Source organism: Sceloporus occidentalis, unplaced genomic scaffold, assembly GCF_023333645.1.
Source record: "Sceloporus occidentalis isolate IW3139 unplaced genomic scaffold, rSceOcc1.0.p SCAF_48, whole genome shotgun sequence".
Taxonomy (NCBI): Eukaryota; Metazoa; Chordata; class Lepidosauria; order Squamata; family Phrynosomatidae; genus Sceloporus; species Sceloporus occidentalis.
Window position 1 is genome coordinate 3791797 of NW_028317028.1, and position 22294 is coordinate 3814090.

The window sequence follows — 22294 nt, forward strand, 5'->3', positions numbered from 1 at the left end:
AATATTGTATCTTTTCAGGGCAGAGTGCCATTCAGAGGCTTTCAGTATATTGCTGCTTCCACTGACATATTCTTAGGTTTCACTTTATATTGTACATCCATTGTGTACAGCACAAGTTTACAAGACAGATTTGTTTTTAAAGAAGCCATAAAGGGATGCATTCATGGAAGATCGATATCAAAAGGAAAAGAACAAAAACATAGGCGCCACCAGTAAAACTTTTAGGGGCCATTATTATTCCTAACAATAAAGGTTTCTTACGAAAACATATTGGGAACGCAAAAATGTATATGTATATAAAATGTTTCCTCCAGTTTGATGATGGTATGCTCTGCATATTAACAGTCAACTCTCTTTCTTCTTCATTAATTGCTTTATTGCTTCGTGAATCAAACATGCAGTAAAAAACGCAGCTTAATTAGCCTTCTTATTCTTAGTGGGAAAGGATCTACAACTGGTGCATATTTTAAAAAAGACTAGAACTGTAACATTTGAGGGCTGAAGAAGCGCACATCGGCCCGCACCGTGCACAGATAACTATGAAGATGAGCCATGGTCACTTATGTATTAGCAGGGGATTGTCTCCTCTTCCGAGTATAGAGGGCACTTTACTCCCTAATGAACAGATTTTTATTTCAACCTGAAGATACCATATAGACACAGAGATGGTAACAAGAAAAATGAGAGTAAAGGGCAAAACACATATTCTCCATGATTAAAGGCTGCCCTTTTTCAGCCAAAAGATAATCACCGGCACAAGCAGCACTGACGCGGCGTATGGGAAATAGTAGTCAGCATCTGTAATTTGTCTTATACTTAGTGTGCAAATTATACGGCCTGAACTCATGTATGCTGATGATCACACTTATTCCCTGAAGGTAAAGATCTAGCCTATCCTGGCTATATTGGGAACAATACGACCTGTTTATAAATGTTATGATATAGACGTAACCAACAGAATATTCCTAAAGACTGCTTCGGCGGTAAACTTTTTATCAGTATCACTTTTAAGCACATAGGCCCTTAGGCTTTAAACTCACAAAACTTTCAAAAAATACCAAGCTCATCCACAATGTCTGTTGATACATAGCATTTTATGCCACACATTAAGCTATGCACTACAGAATGGGGGTTGAATGTCCCTTTCTTTTGACTTTTCAGCGATTTGTGGTCTCTATTGGAGGTTATGTATAAAGGGCACAGCCAACACAATGTCTAAATTTAGGCTTGCAGCATAATGTTAGCTTTTATATACACACCTAGTCTGGATGCCATACAGACACTGTGAAGGTTAAATGCACCAGTGCTTTGGGCCTAAAAACAAAATAAATGCATACAGAGGATGTGTAATATTTTATGGCACGGATCTTTATGATACATATTGCTGCTATACACTTTATACACTGGCACAACTGCAGCATGCAAGCTCTTTTTTTTTTTTTTTTTAAATAAGTTTTATACATAAACCTATTTTGTTGACCACTAACCTCCCAGCCATCCAAGTATATCTATGGAGATGGGTAATGGGAGTATGACAGCATTAATTATCCAATATGGTAGCATAAGTTTAGCCCTCTAAGTCTTAATTTTCTCTGTCACTTAACAAAGGGAAGGACCAAATCAGATACAAAACTAAAGTAATGTAAGCACTTCAATTTAGAGTTCTGTAGGCTTTACTTGGCAGATCTAAAACATTTTTATTCTTTCAGATAAATTCTTTTAAGTGAAAAAGCAGATCTAATGTGGATCCCGAAGAAAGGGTGAAATTCTGGAGAAACTGATAGACAACAGAAAGGATACATTATCAGAAGTAATGGGATACAGCTGATGTCATTGGATAATCCCAAGAGAGTGCAGGGTAGATGATAATGACCATGGCTAAATCACTGCTCTCTTTGTATGCTCCAAGAAATCATGAATTATTAATTGGTGCAGGAATCATAGTCTCCTACACTTTCAGCATCTAAAGCTACGCTTATGCTTATACGCATGTTACTTATTATAGTAATCTCCCAATGATATTAATTATGGACAATCAGGGCATCAGAATGAACTGAGTTTCAAAACAGCGTCTTGGAAAGGCAGACTTAACTACAGAGTGTTTAAACTCACCTGTTGTTCAGACCCCAAAGTGCCTAAGAACTCCATATGGCTCAGATCATAAACACATACCCATAATCAGCATGCAGTAATTCTGCCTAGGGTTCTGCGCAGCTGGAGATGCTTCCATGGAGCATCACAACTCCCTATATAATGGAGACATGCCATTAAGTACCATAGACAGCACCCCTGCCACCACAGCAGCAAAGCAGATGCGGATGAGAGATGAGGAGATGCAATCTGGACATCACATTCCAATACATCTGCAATGCGGATACCTGTTCTTTAGCCTCCAATAGCTGTCATCCTGTAACGGGTTAATGGCTATTATGGGGGGTGTCGGATCTAGGTGTTGTGAGATTGCAAAAGGCAAGCAGTTGTTTTACTTTACCGGGATCTCTAGCTGCCGATAACTCGATCTCTGAGATTTCAGCACCACGTGTTAAAGGGTCAGCTCCGGGAAGACGATGCGCAGAGGGGACATCCTCAGGATGAATACGGGCTTTCTGCTGGCGATGGACGTCCAGTGTCCCCACCCTGTGTTACCGTGATGACTCCAGGTCCCTTCTGATCAGAGCAGGAAAACGCCCTTCATCTCTCGGGGGGTTGCACGGATCGTTCATTTCAAGGCGATGCCCTGCTCAGTGATGACGAGGGTAGGAGGAGATGGGAACAGGACACTGCTCCTCCCCGCAGAACCCGACCAAATGCAGAGCTGAAAAGCAGACCCTGCCGAGAACCGGCTCTAAAAATATCAACGAGGCGCTCGGGAATAACGGAGAAGAAAGGCTAGATTCCTGTGCAGCGGGGAGTAGGTGACGCCGGTACACGGGCCCCGATCCCTCTCCGAGGACACGTGGAGACAGCCAAACCCATGTTTACATTGCAGTGAACCACACAACAACAACAACAATAAAACTTTATATACCCAGATATAAACCATTCTACAACCAAGCTGGGAGCAAAATACACGCGGCACGTGATACACTATACTGAACTACACGTTTACTAGCAATACGCAAAGTACACACACACATACACACACGCCTGGACGGCATCGGAAGGTACAGACCTCGATATGCATCGTTGTAAAGGCTGTAACGACTATTCCCAAATGGACAGGGCTGCCCAACTTCTCTCAATTTTAATGACATAGAGTGTAAGACAAACCACTTTTTCATTGTAATGCCTAGAAATGTCACATATGATCTATGAAGCTTTTCATACTATGCGATGGGCTACTCAGCATCAAATAACAGCCGAACAGTCACCATATGATTGACAGGTCCATCAAACCCTGTCACTGGTTTGCACCATGATGCACCATCCACCAGTAATGCCTTCTTCATCCTCAGCAAGGAAAGCTCAACATTGTTCCCAATAAGTAAGGGTCAGCCTGGCTATTTGGAGGAGACTCTTTTATACCTACACTCAAATCTCTAAAATCTTAGAGGAAGTAATTATTTATGAGCTTTCTAAATGTTTTCCAGTATGGATAATATACACTTTGTTAAGTCTACAATGAAAGCCCTCTGAATGGATTTTATTTTCACTGTACAACCCCTAATACCTTAAGTAGTTCCAGAACTGGATGCATTCTTCTATCCAGTTATTGTCTCATGATTTTATTGGTTTCCATAACATTATCCTTACTTATCTTTATTAATATTTATAACGGATACAGCAGCAATATTACCACTGAATAAATCTATTTGGATAGAAAGGTTTAGATATTTGGTTCTTTTACAAAAACAATACTTTTAGAAACAGTCACACGAAGGACTTCACTTCAAGTATAAACCAGTATCGGACTGGTCAATTCTAAAGCTCAACGTTTCAATGCCACAATGCAAATGGTTAACCATGTCAAATTCTTTACATCATAATAATAACAACGACATTTCTTTTAACTGTTCCTTTAAAGGAAAGTAAAATTCATATATTTAAGTAAATGGGTGCCACAACAAACTGTCTCCAAGGGTTTTCTAGACTTATACTATATGGCTTGTGGGACATGTTAAACTATGCATTATTTGGCTATAATAAAGTTATTGAATATGTAACATAATATCGTAAGAATCTTCAATCTTCAATGAAGAACGAACCCCTTGCACCTCAGCTTCTGTAGACCTTGCCAGTTATTGCCACAGCCAACTCAGTTGGTCTATTTCTGGGTTTTGTTTTTAAGCCAATGCAAACGATTTCACTGCATATTACTATATAATAATATACATTGTTGGTATTTTTATTACAATATAATTTAGTGGATTTCATTTCCTGCTGAATTTAGGAGCTAAAATGCATACATTGGAGTCAATATGATTCCAAAACCCAAAATCTTATGAATGCCCCAGCATGTGTGAAAGCCAATATATTCACTTATGCGGACACTGCAGGGGTATATAGTGTATGCTGAGAGACATTAAACTATTTTCAAGGCAAATGCATACAAGAGTGGCTCCATGACTACATGTAACAGATCACACAGCTAGCATCTATTGTATATGTATACATATACATACAATATATCCATCTAACAACCAATGTACCTCTATATGCATTTCTAACATCCAATGTATACATATTTATCTTACATTCAATGTATACATATATCTTACATCCAATGTATATGTAGATTGTAAGCTTGCAAGAGCAGGACCCTCTTCTCCTTTTGTTCCAGTTTGTTATTGTGTTAACATCCCACTGATTGTAACAGTGCTATGTAATCTACTGGTGCTATATAGATATATGTAATGTAATATGTGTCTAACATCTAATCTATACATATATCTAACATCCTATGTATCTGTACATGTATATATATGTATTGCTAACATCCAATGTATTGTATATAACATCCAGTGTATCTGTATATGTATATCTATGTGTCTAGCAGTTAATTTATTATCAAATTTATATGTCTACCTAATATCCAGTTTATGTATGTATGTAGGTTTCTATCATTGCTGTACACACACACACGTGTATTAAGAGATGCGCATTACTGACACGCACCCTGCCTTGGCTTACATGGGTTGTACAGGTCCCTGGGTATCGGTGTCATGCCCTCTTGCCCCCGGGATCAGCGCGTCTGCTGGCCTGGCCCTGTCCAGCCTGCCTTTCTCCTTATCTCCCTGGGCGACTGGTCACAATAAAGCGATGCATGATGGGAGATCTCACGGTTTCTTGTAGTCCGCACCGGTCCTAGGAAATAACCAGCTTCTAGAGCGTTGGCTGTCACGTTCCCAATACGCAGACGCGTTCTGTCGGTCTCACGGGCTCCCGGTTTCCGCCGGTTCGTTGTTGTTTCTCGGCGAACACGCAGGCGCAGGGCTCAGGTGCAAAGCGGTCACTATGGCAACGGGTTCAACCAGGAAGCGAAGTCGGGATGTGCAGTGACTGGGACATCCGCTAGGGTGCGCACGAGCACCGATACAGGAGAGGTCGTTACCTAATAAATCGGCCGGTGTGCTTAGCTTAGTTTACCGGAGCTGTTACTTCTCAGACAAAGCGGTGAATAGGTGAAAAAAGGGGCATAGTAAAGTGGCGTATGGGGATTATAAAGTGACGTAATTCAGATATGAGAGAAGAGAGTATATTGGTGAAAAGGGCAGACTAGGACTGAACCAGAAAGGTCAAATTCCATGCATCAATGATTATTATTTATTTTTATATCACCTGGCTGTTTATTGTAAGGAAGTTTTACTTTACCAAGAGTGTGATAAATAAATGCAGCAGCCTCTCATCTGAGGTGGTAGAGGCTAAGTTAGTGAGAGAACTTAAATACCCTATGCATGGGATAGGCATGAAGCAAACACGAGACCAGTCGTGTATTTACTTTGGGAGCTGACCCAGCCTCCCCTCCGCAGTCGGCACCATGTTTGCATTTAAGACAAGGCGCACCAAGATATGAGGTCATATCCCGGCAGGGAGTGTCTTAAAAGTGAGCAGCGCCTTTTAATGCGGTCTAGGGAGGTTTGCTGGACTGGCACAGCATCCATAGCATAAGTAGGCCGGTTGGAGAGAGCAAAGACCTCCTCTGTAACCAGCCCATTGTGCAGCGGGACTATGGCTGTAATTGCAGTGTGTTAGCTACTATGAGCCATGGACTGGCTCTGTGGCAAGCCACGGAAGTGCTTGGTGGGCCAGTGGCCAACAGTGGTGCACACTTACCATTACTGCCAGACTGCCAGTCACTTAGTGTGCAGAAGGTGGCTTTAAGCGCCAGGGCCACGTTTCCTCCCAGGCCTCCACTTAGCTAAAACATTCTCATCCTCAAGTTCCTGACAATTGTTAAGTGTCTTAACTTTGCCATTAGTGCACAAATAAATCATACAATATTTGCATCAAAAACACCAGCGTGTATATAGCGCTCTGAAGTACATAAACTAAAAAAAAAAGACTAGAGAATTGATTTTGTCATAACAATCTTTAGCCTTACAGACCCTGGGATTGTGGTCTTGAATGTCTTAACAGTTAATGTGTTTGAGTTCTTACACAGTGCCGATGGCTCACTAGCTTGCTGAACAGACTAACATGAATCCAATGACTCTATCATATGTGTACTTTTTAATGATGAGTAGTTAGGACAATGAAATAATTATGTATACTGCTGTTATACACCGTGTTTTCCTATCTTTCAAAACAATATTATTTGAAAATTTCAGCCATGTTTGGGTTTAATTAGCATATGTCCAGTGATTGAAGCAAAAATAAATGGTGCAGATGCCTTTCTAACAAGCATGTGAGTGTAGAGATTGCCAGCTGAGTGGGATCTTAATGCAACTGCCAGGGGATGGCTGGGCAATCGTATGCAAACTAGTTCTCTTGGCTCACTGGGTTCATTCATTGAATTATTTGTATGCCAAGAGATGCTCTATCCGTGCTTCAAATGTAGAAAATATTGTATTTGAATACAGCTTCCGCCATGTTCCCTCTCCAGAGCAATGCCCTGTGACTGGCGGCTGGTCTCTCGGGGGGCTTTAGACAAACACTTCCCGTTATTTGTGTATAAATAGACTTTTGCAATAGCCTCGTTATTGTGCCCGTTTAGCTCTTCATTCTGAGTGCACCAATTCTGATTTCCTGTGATTTTGACCTTGGACTGTTTATGAAAGTACTCTGCCTGCCCTGAACTTGGACTGTATTATCCTTTGTGATAGAATTCTGCGTGCCACTCATTGGACTGTATGCTATATATAGGCATTTAGCATATTCACTCGTAGCTCTACATCCCTCTCTAGGTGCCGTTGAGTCCAGGAAGCCGCCAGCACTTTTGAACACTACACTTGAGGAACGAGGGTCGTTATATGTAACATTAGTCTGTTTTTCCAAATAGTGCATGTGCTGGGAAGTGTACAATTTTCTTTTACTGCAGAACATTTAGTACAGCCTTCTTCAATAGATTAAACATACCGTCTGCCGTACAGAACGTAATTTCTTGTTAAAAATGGTGGCTGCAGAACTTCACTAAAAAGTGACAATTGCAGCATCTTACAGTAGTGTAGTAAACTAGTATCCCCTGCAGTCTAATCATTTAAATATTCCATATTTTGATATCAGAATTATCACTCCTATATGTTGCAGCTCCTGTCCATGGTACTGAAGATATCCCCATTATTACATATGTTAACCCTTTTGCTAGAACATTTGCTAGCTTAGTGGCGTAGGGACAGTGATCTGCAGCACATCATGGACACTAAACCAGAGTTAGTAAAAGCATCAATAAAGCGTGTTCTTTGGTGGCTTGTAGCTTTACACATGGAGGGCTATTCATTCTTACATAGTCTGTTAAACAATGATGTCACCTGTCAGCCTCAAAGTAATTATAGGCTTATGCAAGTATTTCTTCTCTGTCCAGATTTTAAATTACCATAGTGATTATACACTGTGGAATGAAAACCTAAACATCACATGATTGCCTCCTGCCTTAGTTCTCTATCCCCAGTATGATTTACAGGTAGTATATCCAGTGTTTACTACAGCCATTTGTATTGTCTTTTCTTAGCGCTACTTCAGACACTAAAGGGAAGAAGTAGCCTAAGGCGACGCCAAATACCCTGTACATGAAGCCTGGCCATTCTGTTGTTACGTTTGCTACCATATGTGGTTTGAGTAAGATATTTGACACCATTTGTGGCATAAATATTAATGTGATTTGTGACATGCTGCTTCATGTGTGACACAATCGGGTGCCATGTTCCAATCTTCAAGATGCTTCCAGGCTGTGAGAACTAGCTTTTCAAATAGCATAAGGTCTTGAGTAGGTGAGTAATTGAGTGAAACGTAAAGATAAATTATTAAAGTTACTTTTTGCAATGATTACATCAAATTACAATCATATAGGAAAATAACATAATTGCACAACGATATTGAAGATGTCCCCTTTAAACACTATTTCCCTTAAAAACAGACCCCTAGTCCCTCCATAACAACAGAGAATTGTAAGATCATTACAAAATTACACAAAACCTGTACTACCACCTTATTCTCCACTGAGCCCTGCCTCGGGAAACTATGCATGCATTGTTGATGTATCTACTCATTTACTCACCTGATGTTAAGCACCATTTTACTTCTCCTTCTTCCTTAGGTTGTTATTTTCTTTGGGAAAGACTGACAGGTTGTGTGATCTGTCACACAATGGGTCAGGTGGTAACTAGACAGTCAGGAAAGAGTCATAGATAGACTAGGGAAAGAAAGAATCTTATACACACAATACATACATACACAATTAAAAAATTTGCTTTGCCTTTGTCTTGATAATGAAATGCATCAGGTCATTACTGTATTTGCACACATTTTGGCATCGTGTGGAATAAAAGTTATATTCAGAGGTCAACAAGGTGTCACACACAGGACCACCTTGGTCAAAACAGAGAAAAAGAAAGAATAGAAAGGGGGAGAGATAGAAAGGTAAGGGAGAAAGAAACAAAGAAAAGAGAGAGTGGGAAGAGAGAATGTGCATATGTTTAAAGTGCATGAATGTTAGAGAGGTATGTCTGTGTAATAGCTAGTGTATGCTAGGATGCTTGTGTGTGAGGGCATGTGTGTATGGGCAGGCAAATGAGTAAAAAAACTGATAAGAGTCCAATCAATTTAACTATGCCCATCATGAACCGTGGCCGTGTCTATTCTTGGTTATATTTTAACATTGAATGGTTTCGTTTTGTTTTATGTATTCAACTTGTCACAGAGCAATGTATAGAATGTTTGCTGTGAAACAGACTACAGTATAGTACATTGTGAATACATACAAGACTGTCTCAAGAAGCCTCTATATACAGCAGCACATATATATATATACACTCACTGGACACTTTATTAGGTACACCTGTTCAATTGCTTGTTAATACAAATAGCTAATCAGCAGCATGGCAGCAGCTCAATACATTAAGGCATGTAGACGTGCTCAAGACAACTTGCTGAAGTTCAAATCAAGCATCAGAATGGGAAAGAAAGGGGACCCATTGTACAGCGCTACGGAATTTGATGGCGCAATATATAAAACAATAAATAATAATTTAAGTGACTTTGACGGGACCATCTCTAGGGTTTACAGAGAATGGTCTGAAAAAGAGAAAATATCCAGAAAGCAGCGGCTGTGTGACGGAAATGTCTTGTTGATGTCAGAGGTCAGAGGAGAATGGGCAGACTGGTTCGAGATGACAGAAAGGCAACAGTAACTCAAATAACCACTCGGTACAACCAAGGTATGCAGAATCTCTGAACGCACATGTCAAACCTTGAAGCAGATAGGTTACAGCAGCAGAAGACTACACTGGGTGCCGCTCCTGTCAGCTAAGAACAGGAAACTGAGGCTACAAATTCACACAGGCTCACCAAAATTGGACAATGGAAGACTGGAACAATGTTGCCTGGTTGAGTCTCGATTCCAGCTGGGACATTCAGATGGCAGGGTCGTTGGCGTAAACAACATGAAAGCATGGATCCATCCCGCCTTGTATCAACGGTTTAGGCTGGAGGTGGTGGTGTAACGGTGCGGGAGACATTTTCTCGGTACACTTTGGACCCCTTAGTACCAATTGAGCATCGTTTAAATGCGACAGCCTACCTGAGTATTGTTCTTGACCATGTCCATTCCTTTATGACCACAGTGTACCCATCTTCTGATGGCTACTCCCAGCAGGATAATGCACCATGTCACAAAGCTCACATCATCTCAAACTGGCTTCTTGAACATGACAATGAGTTCGCTGTCCTCCAATGGCCTCCACAGTCACCAGATCTCAATCCAATAGAGCACCTTTGGGATGCGGTGGAACGGGAGATTCACATCATGGATGTGCAGCCGACAAATCTGCAACTGTGTGATGCCATCATGTCCATATGGACCAAAATCTCTGATCCACTAATAAAACTAGCAGACTGGACAAATGGTGGACCAGAGCATACTTACAAATACTGCTGCTCTGTCAAAAGATAGGGCTCTGCAGTGTGCGGCCGCTGGCTGGATGCGCATAGCTGTGCACTGAGTGTAAAAACTTAATTTGCAGCCGTGTGTATCCAGCTGGTGCCTGCATGTCCTTAATTTGGTGACCGTTGGTCTTAAAGTGCCAAGGCCACCAAGTCATGCCCAGTCTGGCCATGCTGCTCATCATGACTGGTGATTTATATCTAGCTAGGAGATAGCTGCCTCGCTGCTACTACTACTACCACCAGTTCACATAACGATGTACAATGTGACTCCACTGAGCTTGGTGGGTGGTCTGCAAAAAGACCACGTGTCTTGTAAACAAGAAGATTAACCATTTTTTCCCAGCATTGGAAACATCATTCTTACATACTAGCACATGTATAAACCCTTCACAGTAATAAATACTTAATCATAGAAAACGGTTCATTTGTCATTTTTGACAGAAACACCCAAATTGTCAGGTGACACAAAAGTAGGCATTGATAGCATGTTGCCATAGAACTGCAAGAGCTTAAGAGTTTTAGTGTCACTTTAGAGGAAAGATTAAAATTACAGATATGCTAAAGATCTGACCATTTTTCCTGATGCAAAGCCACAAACCTTTATCAGTCCTTGGACTCGGCTTAGATCTAGGATAGCCATCTGCTTGTCCAGTATTACCACCTCAGAAAACTTGGCTTATAAAAACACCTTTCCAACTAAGGCCTTATTTGTACATTGGTTGAACATGCCCAGCTTGTGAGAGGACACACTGGGTATTTACATATAATAGCTCGTACGGATAGAGAGACCAATAACGCCTGGAAAAGGGCATCATAAGCGGAGGGTTCCTGCCTAATAAGCTGTGATTAATAGCTTGAACAGAGTGTGTGTAACAAACAGGAATATTAACACTTGTCATGACAGCAAAACACGAAAGGCAGTTTAAAATGACTCGGCTTCTCTCTCTAAATCACCTCTCATTGGTAAAACAATAATAATAATGATAATAATAATAATAATAATAATGAAAGTCTCTTTCTGCTGCTTGCTACCGGTCTAAATGTTTACGTTTTTGATGGTGATTCATATTTTCAGTACTCAAGGACCGTGACTACACAAATATTTTGGGTGCACTGGGTAAATTGTTTTTGTATTATTTTGATTAAAAGTTCAAGCATGGATATCTAAAGTTCCAGGCGTGTTTGCGAACAATGAGGTCAGCCAGGCAAAAGAAAAATACAATTTGCCATAGGTTTCAGTCACAACCATAAGGTGCAAAATAATCAAATACATAGGCATGCCTTAATTGTCTAAAGTGTAAAGAGGTGTGACATATTGTGGCAAATATGGCAGAGCTTATGGGTGGATTGTATGCATTTAGTGATGCCTCACAAAGGATGGCAAGCATGGATGTCAATGTGGACAACATTCCTGAGGTTACCAGAAATCAGAATATGGGAAAACTGCTTAATAAAGTGATGATAAAAGAACGGCAAGCTTTATGGGATAAAGTTGCATTTGAAAAGTCTTTACAACAAGGATGGATTCCCAGTGGTCTTAGAATAAAAACGTTTCCAACCTTTGAAATGACTGACCTAGAATTTACACTAAACTGGAATGAAACTATTTTCTAATGTTTTCCTTAAATTAATGTGTATCAAATTGGACTACAAACAAAAAGAACATGTGATACTACAAAACATAGATTATAGAGGTGCAGTTGGAATTAATGTCTCTGAAAGATCAATCATTATTTAAAGAGTTGGGCATTAAATTTCAGGAATGACTATAGTGGATAAAGCGCTTCCTGTGCACAAGAAGGACTTAAAATGGTTTGCTACTGGCAAGGGGATGTATCATGCTCTTTCCGCAGGTCCCGTTCAAGATTATTGTAATTCCACATGATCTCCTCTGATAATAAAAGGATAGCATTTAATGAGGATTTACCGTTTACATTATTTGTCACGGTACCAATACAAGGGTTGCCTCCAGTAATGCACCTTCAAAAAACACATCATCCATCCAAAAATGAGGGAGCAAAAGAAATCTAAGAGTCGTGGGAATAATGGAAGGTGTGAAACGGAGGTATCGGGACAGAAGAAACAGGAAACCAGTAATCTTTCCCTGGTTTTCCATTATCTCCTGCAGACACCAAACCGACATCTTGAGGATTTGACTATAATGTTAATAAATTTGTACAAGAACTGACCTTAAAAAAACTTTTTTCAAGCATTGCATCTATATGATATATATATGAGTGACCATCAATTGAACTGGGCTTTAAGGATTTATGTTGTATCCAGCATTTCAATAGTCTTTAAATAGGCTTTAAACTCTATACATTGTAGAGAGGAGATGCCTGGTTCAATCAAACCAACTCAATACTTTAAATCTAAATCTACTTTTTACTCAGTACATTGCAGGGGACAAATTATTAATATATTTCAAAAGATAGTGGAGGCCAAACTAGAGCTTCTTGTAGAATCTAGTAGAGGCCCCCTCAAAAAAGTAAAGTGGAACCAATGTGATTGTTAACTCAGATAGAGAAGAATACTTAGTTGTACAAAATAGCTGTGGAGGCAGCTGGATGATGTGGAGACCCAGAGACATCGCTAGGGGAGGGGCTACCTTGGCGAAAGCCCTAAGTCATGAGACTTTGGACAGGCAAGCTGTTTGGGGCACTGACAAGCTGTTTGGTGGCAAAGATAGCAGATGCAGGCTGCTTGGGAGCAGTGACAAGCAGTTTCATGGCAAATATGGCACAGCCAGACTGTTTGGGGCCACCAATGGCACACTCAGGCTGTTTGGGGCAAAGATGTCTCATTGAAATCATATACAACGTTTATACAATTACTGCTCATTGGTATCCCATACAAAGTTTATTTATGCATTTCATTTATGCATTCACTGCTTTTTGGCATCATGTACATAATTTAGATATTTCTATTGGCATAAAGCCTTGCATATAAAGTTACTGCTCACTGGCTTAATATTAATCCTTTATTTGTATTTATTGCTCATTGTTTATGTACCTATTGCTCATTGGCATCATGTATATCCTTTATATACACAGCCAAGCATGTGATCTTCTTTACTCCAGTTCTATCAAATCTGCCATAAGCTCCAGCCCCAGATGTTTTGGAGACCTAGCAACACCTCTGTGGAGACCTATGGAAGATTTAAAGGAAATCCTCTTGCTAGATTTAGAGCCATATAGAACTGATTTAAAATAACTATTTAATTATTGGCCTGTATTTAGGTAGGCCGTTGAAAAGGTTGATATTTTACACTGCGTATAATCACCTGGACATTATTAAATTCTGTTAAATAGTGGGCTGATGAGGGCTCTTCCCATAATTGCATATATTACCCTGGAAATAATGCAATTTTAAATCTAATGTGATTTTTTCCCATTTAAATAGAGTTTGTTGCACCAAACAGCATGTGCAACATTATAAACCTGTAAATCTATAACCAGCAATCATTTTCTTATCTGAACTTTGGAAAATACACTAACATTGCGCAAAATGTACTTATAAAGGTAAACAGTAGATGGCGCTAAAGGTGCATAACGTGTCCTACAATTAGATTGCTTTTTAGTTCAAGTGCAATGTACTGTGAAATTTATTGCTACTTATTTCTGTAGCAATTCTCAAGGTAACCTATGATTGAGACTATTTTAGGCTGCTTACCTTTTAAATATTCATGGGAATTGTAGCATTTACAGCAAATATCCACCACTTGTATATTGCATTTCTTATTAAATCTTAAATAATGTATGTATTTAAGCCAGTTCTTAATTACTAGGGAAAAAGACGTTAAAAGGCTTCAGTATTTTTCCTCCAACAGGACCACAGAAATACAATTAAAAAATTGTTCTGCTTTTGAGAGATGAGAAAAAATTTGATTTTGTATGCACATTAAAGATACAATCCAGTCTCCCAGGAAGCCCCCTATATCATAGATGCATAGGAAAGTACTCTAAAATCAATGGGGTCTCCTGCACAGAAAATAGCTGGCAAGCAGGGGAAGAGCCTCCCCTGCCCTCTTGCTAATTCTCCTCTGATGGGTGCAAGTTAGCAAGAAAGCTGGAATGAGGGGGTAGTTAAATATTAAAACACCCCCTGGTGATTCATCAGTCTGCGATCATCTTTTTGGTAAATGATTTGTGTGGAGCCCACTTAATGAGTTTGCCTGCTAATGGAAGAAGGTGTTATGGGTGGACCATACCGCAAAATGTTCCCTTGACCCTTCTGCTTGCTATTTCAGTAAAAAAATAATCAAGTATTTAACCGTATTCATGGAGCCACTTTAATTCTATAATTAAACAAGCAACCATTTCACATTTTGTAAAAATTTTATTTCATTATAATGTTTTTTTTATTAAGCATTAATATATTTTGAGTTCTATTACTAGTCCACTAGGGAATTTTGGTTATATGAAAGATGAGTGCCGCATATCACATATTTAAAAAAAAATAAAAATTTCTTTATTTTCTTATGAATCAAAGTTTATTGTTTCAACAAAATATAGGTACACATGAAAAGGGAAAAACAGGGGGGTGAAAATGGGGTTGGGAGGGAAAAGGCGGGAGGAAAAGAGGATAGAAAAGGAAGGTGGGAAAATGACACGTCAAGCTCCTGGTGCAGCAGGAAAATATCTAGTACAGATAAGTCGAATATGGTAACAGCATAATAAACAGGTCATACAAATCCGATATCCACTAATGATTAACAGAAAGCAAAAAAATATGGAAACAGTGCCAATGAAATGGAATTGTAAACCAAATCACATCAAACTGGTGGAAAGCTGCCATTGGTAAACCGTACCCAGCGACAAGGGGGGAGGGGAGCGAGTGTCGCACCCTAAAGTCAGGAGATATTTACACACCTTATTTGCACATCTTTGAAACAAATATAAACTAATTGCATTAATAAGGGTTGATCTTTCAAACTTTAATTTAGTATTCACCTGCTAGGGGCAGTATTACCATTCTCAAGTTCTCTAAAGTACAATAAAATGGTCTTTAGATAGCCTTGTGTATGGCTGATGACAAGCCTCACAGTACTCTAAATAGAGACCGAAGGCATGTTTCAGGATGGCAAAAAGCCATACATCGATGTTAATTATAAACATATTTTAACTATAAATCATATCCCAAGATAAATTAATTTTATTAAAGGCGCATCCAGCCTCATTTTGAGGCTATCAATAACATCAAAATGAGGTTGTTGGGAGGTTTCTTTTCTTTCTTTCTTAATAATAATAAGGGGGTAGTAGAAGCATTATTAAACACTCATCTACAGACACCAGACAAGCCAGAAGGCTTGTTTTTTCCCTCAGAAATCTCATGGTGCTGCCACAACCACAAGGGATTCTGGGTAAGCCCATGCAAATAAGGTCAACAATGATCACCTTTTGCCTCTATATCCACTTTATACATGGATCCCTTGAAAGTTATTGCCCGCTGTACAGGACAGCCTTTAGACAAAACTCGAGAAGAGGTGCAATAGCCAGATCACCACTCATGGACAGTTGTTTCATCCTTAATGGGACTCGTCAGCATGAGGTTGTGATACTGTCTTAATACTTGAGGCTTGGGGAAGCACGAGAAATACCAATAACAAAAGGTGATGGGAAAACCCTTCAACTTAAAATTAATACGTGGCTATAGAGGCAAAAGGTGATCATTGTGTTATTAATAATAATAAAGAAAGCTTGTACTCTTCTTCAAGTTTCCAATCAAGACACTACACTGCCACAGCTCCTGTCGTACGATACCACATTTAATATGGGAGATGTTTACCTATCAACATTGGTAAGGAGAAATATTACTTTAATCAGTAACCCAATATTTCCTGTTGCTTTTCTTCTGCTCGAGAGAAAATTCAAAGCCTACCATAGTGATTTCTTATGCAAACTTCTCAACAGTTTAAATGGGCACCAGATTATATCTATTCCATTTCTTTCTCTTTCTTTTTTTCCCCTCATTCCATCTTTCTTTCTTTTCTTTCTTCCCTTCCTTCCTCACTTCCTCCCTTCCTTTCTTCTTCAAAATGTCCCTTACAGTTGCTTTTATGGTGTTGGTAGAATTCCTCCCACTTCATCCCTTATGATTGCTAATGCTTTTATTTTTGCAGTAAATTCCCCCCCCCCAACATTCTGCAGTTTATATATAAAGAAATACCCATTAAAATACTAATTTGCAATATGACTAGGAATTTAGTGGACTTATGTCAGCAATGTATTTTTAGAGTTGATAGCCCTTAACAGTGAGGTTTCTTTTGTTAAGCTAAATTTATTTAAGCTATTTAAACTATTATTTAACTATATTATTATTGAATTATTTACAAGGATCTTTGTAAAGAACTGTCCCGCAGTTTATAATGCAACTGCAGCCTAAGCATTTATTTATAGAAGAAATCTAAATGCCGGACAGATTTAAATGAAAGCAATAGTATAAAATATGCTATTGTGAGTAGACAGCCGGAAAATGTCAACTGGATTCAGAAATATTGGGAGAGCAATAAATGGCATGGTACACTTTATTACCTTACTGTTGGCTATAATTAACTGGTATATTTGGCAGAGGCTCCTCCATTCACACATAATGCGGAGCAGCTCATCCCTTGTAGATACAATGAATTCCTTGCATAGTGTTTTTCCAGCAGGGCTCGTGCAGAGCCTGTCGCCACTTGCTAGGAATTTCAGAGAAATATTCAGTTTCAGCTGCAGACTGGGGAAAACTGCCTTTCTTCATAATCATTTACCTTGTAGCTGGGTTCAACACAGAGGTCCCAATTACAGCAATACTTTTTTTCCTTCTATAGTCAGTTGCCCAAGGTGTTGCAAACTGCTCTAGAAGCTATGGGGATACTAGAACAGGTTAAAACCTGTGGTTATCCAAGCCAGGGCCGATTCTAGCGCATCTGTTTGTAACCGGAAGCATGTCACTGTAGTGATTCAGATTCTGCATGAATAGATATATATGAGTAAGTAACAATTCACACCAAAATGAGGAGTAGGCTTCCAACTCCCCAACTGAATTACAGTGGAACAGGAGATGTATGGTGGTGGTGGGGGGGCCGTTATTCCCTGGGCTGCCCTAGTGTGAATGCCTTGAATCATTCGGGATAGCTTTATTCCTATCCTCTTTTCCATTTATCTGCCATTCTCTCTGTAAAGTAAAACTTCCTTACATTTTTATCTAAACCTCTGACCCTCTAGTTTTAGATTATGACCTCTTGTTCTACCATTTCTCCTCCTTTGAAACAAACATCCCTCCTATATTTTGTTAAAACTGTTTACGTATTAAAATGTTCCTATCACATATCCCTTCTCTCTCCTCCCCTCCAAGCTTTACATACTGAGATCCCCTAGTCCCCCCTAGTCCTGACTATTTTTTATCTCAACCCATTTATCATTTTAGTAGCCCTGGTCACTGGGAGGGTACACAATACTGTAGGTGAGGTCTGACCACAGCGTGACTAATGTACACTTTCTGCTACTAATACCTCTAACTATACAACCCAGCTTCCTGCTTGCATGTTCCGTATTATTTTATTCAAATACAAATGCATGCATTAGAAGAGAACAAGCAGATTGATCATTTAACCTGGAACACAACCAAATATATACTGAAGGCCTATATTAAATTGGTCCCCGTCCTCCAATACCCAAGCTTGTCATGTTGGATCAGGTTTAAATAATTTTTGTAAATATAATTTTATCCTGAATATGTTGGATGTTTTGTATTTATTATGTTTTCCAAAGATTTGTTATGGGATGAATTATAGGTTGAAGTTGTAATTACTGGCTATTGGTGATGATAAAAATATGCTCATAGTCAGAGTAACTCAGGAAACTCAATATTGACCTAGCAATTGTGAGACATTATTATCCTGTTATCCTGGCCAAAGGGCAAATATGTCACAATATGTAACCTTGAATGCTTGATAAAAATGCTTTTCTTAAATAGTGGAATACTTATACTTGTCTTGACCATTTCAACTATTGCTGTGTTAAGAAAAATGTAAGAAAAATAATTAACAGTAAAACAAATGACAAGACTAAGACAAACCGATACATTATGTGGAGAGGGACCTGCCCGCAAGCTTAGAATCTTTTTTGTTAACATTGAAATACTTATTACCACACCAGATTAGAAGACAACCCTGAAAAAGTACATATTTTTACCCCAGGTACTATATTTTAGTATACTACTTCAAATAGGTCTATAGAGCACCTATGATGGTTTTTCTCTTTAATCAGCTTGTACTCTAATAGCTGAAGACCACAGGCAGTATCTGATTTCCCCTAATCCTTCCTTTAATGCCCCTACCTCGACTGCTGCTGCTTTCCTTTTTTTAACCCCTCTTCAAACAAGTGTATCTACTATTATCCCACAGTAGTTACTTCTTTCAGCTCATATATACCCATCTCTGCTTTTAACTACTAAATGTACTTTAACAACAAGCAACTTTTGTTAATTCACAAAGACATACGGTCATGTTTAGGTAAATCCATTTTAAGATCATTGTTGCTATTTCCATTAGAATGCTGATGCTCAGACTTCCTATTTTTAAAATGATTACAAAGGCAAAGTTGGGATCCTTTGAAGTTACTACTTGCCCTTTGAAAATGAGCCAGTGGCATGGAAATAATTAATACGGAAGCCAGTCAATTATGCATCTTCTCTTGGTGTGACTAATAGATTACTCAAATTCATTTCCAGTTTCTCAAACTGAATTGCAGAAAAAAAATTCACACATGTTTGTGTTTAAGTTAAAATTGGACAATGCTCTGCTTTTATCTCCAAAACATAAAATGATCTGCTTTTTTTTTCTCCAGAAAATGTACAGTTCTAGAGAAATGATTGTGAGCTATCAAGTACCAAAGCTGAAGACTAGTACTAGCATTAAGCCATTGAGGTCTTCCTAGGTCAAGAACCATAAAGCTTGTTTACATTAAGGTCATGTATTCTGATTGGCTACTACATTAGGTACACTTGCTTGGTAAAATGGAAGAAAAAAAGAGTGAATAATGTAGTTGCAGGTGAATATGTAAAGATTTTAGACATGGTCAAGTGGTTCTGTGGCTCTGTTGTCTTTGAATGAGGAAGATGCATGATTTAAGCATGACAGTTAGGGGGTGGGAGAGCAAGAGGGAGCACTTTTCTCCCCCTGGAAATTCAAAGAGGCCCACTGCATGAGCAGCAGGATAGGGAGAAACAATACACTGTTTAGAATAGGTTAACTAGACATGGAGGCAGAAAAAACATCTGGGAGTCGGCAAGAGAGCTTATTGTAAGAGTGATTTGGTCTGCTCTCTTCCTCTCCCCCTAGCTGCCCTACTCTTCTTCACTCTTGCTGCTGCTGCTGCTTCAGAGTCCCCACCTGGGCAGAGTTTGCAGGCTGCAGACACGAGGTAGTTGTATTGCAGCTAGGGTTAGTTAATACTCCAGCTCCCATTGCTCTCCGCCAGTCTGGTATATTAAGCATCATGGGGAAATGAGTATATCATGGGTATATGAGTACTATAGCCACTGGAGTGCTATGTGGAATGCACATCTCGTGATTCTCAGCCATCCATTTGGTTGGTTGAACACCACAATAAGTAATAAGAGCACTTCAACTACAACTGCTGCAAAACTACCAAGTGCCCTTGGTTCCATGCCTTTTTTTACTTCCCTCACAACACAACATTAACTTTTCTTGACTCCAACCTTTGGGGGGTACAATAAGTCTTCAGTACAAACACTAACTTTTGTTGACTTCATCTACAGTAATATTCATCAGCCATATTGCTGGCTGAACTTCATGGGAATTGTAGTTACAGATGGGGGTTGTGGTGGCCTACACCCATGATATACAGTCAGCCATTACTGGGCTGGTCTTCTGGCTACTACTTCCATGGTCATATAATTTTTCCTATTAACTAACATTGGCTAACTTTTTTCCTGAGCCAACAATGGTAGGCAATGTGCATAAAGTAAGGAGGTACTGGGGTGGGGGAGTGGAAAGCTGGAGAGGATATTTTGCCCCCTCCCTGGAAAAATCCTGGAGACACCCATGGATTTAAGCAACATTGACCATGGTATGATTGTTGATTCCAAAACTGATGGTTCCAGCATTTTATAATCAACTGACCTCCTGGTATTTCCATATACTACAGCCTTTGGTCAAAAATACCTCATCAACGAGTTTAAAGGACAGAAATGCCTACAGCTGGCTTGACACTCAATGGGACCCTAAGAAAGACACCAATTTGGGCCCCCCAATCAATCACTTTACCTCTTTAAGCTTCTGCTCCTAGCACTTTTGATGTAAGGGGCCCGCACTTGCAATGGATCATTTACACACAGAACCTGCTTGCATGATCAGGCCCCAATAGCAGTGCTGGCTTTCAAATAGGCGCTTAGGTTGCATTGTGCTTGATCTGGCTCTGGCAATGCCACAAGCACTCAATTACTCTTTGGAACACCTGACAAAAAGACAGCTCTCAATGCACAACATGTCAAGCCAGCTGAAGACCATGACAGGTTTCACTCGTGTCAGCTATAAACTAGATCTAATAAAGTAGCCACTGAAGTAGATACATATACATTTGAGTTTTTCGCGAATGTAATTTCTGATATATTTCAGATATATGAAGAAAAATATAAACAGAGCGGGAAGCACACCCTAAAAAGGATACACATTCAGATTCCGGGTTGCTGCTAAAATAATAATGACCAACCAATGTATACAAAACAGAGCAAGAAATAAACACATACCCAGCAAAAACACCTATCTGAGGCATAAATATTTTGGATTCAGTCACAATATATGGCCATATTATGCCTGCCGTTACATCAAAGTTCTCCAATTTCTGTGAAGTATATATTACACTGACTTTCTAATTCTTAGCACTCTAGTTTTTACAACTCTGAAAGAACAATTGTATATTTTGCATTCCTAGTAGATACTATTTGCTATAGTGAATAATATATGCTATGATATACGGTATATGCTAAATATATAATACTATACACTATAGTATTCATTGCCACTTTTACCCTTGTATTTTTCACCCGTAGGACTGCATATGAAGACAAGAATATGTTGTTAGACAAGATGTTATTAAACATCTTAAACTTTTTGAAAGGTCCAACTGAGCACAAAACAATATATCATATGAATAAGCCTAAGGAAAAATATGTCAGTGTTCCACTCTAGCTGTGTACAGGTGAGTTGTTTTTATATGCCCCATAGCATTACCTTAGGAACAAAAAGTAACATGTTAAGCCAGTCTAGCCTATTTCCATCAATAAATCAAATGAGTATCTTTTTAAAGAAACTTCTGTGTATGTTACGCATCATACCCTGAAAGAAAATATAAAAACAGAACATTTTTGGAAAAAAAACATGATGTAATAATATGCCCAGACCCTAATAAGCATTATAACCAAGAGAAAACAAGAATATTTAATTAACGTGTGCCTGAAAATAATTTTCAAGTGATTTCTACAACACGCTGCTACAAAAACAAGGTGTACTGTATGCCGAGTGTGAATGTAACAAGGACAAGCATTGATTTCAAAACTGCTGGCTCTGGAAATCTAATGCAAATTTAGAAGGACAGGTCTGGAGGAGAGCAAACAGCTGTGACCACGATTAAATACAGGGGAATTCTACCAGTGTGTGCCGTACAAAGAGCTCTATTGTACCTGGCAGGTGTCTGTGCAGCCCTGAGAAAAACGAATGTTTGGAAGATGCAGGCAGACTGTAGAATGC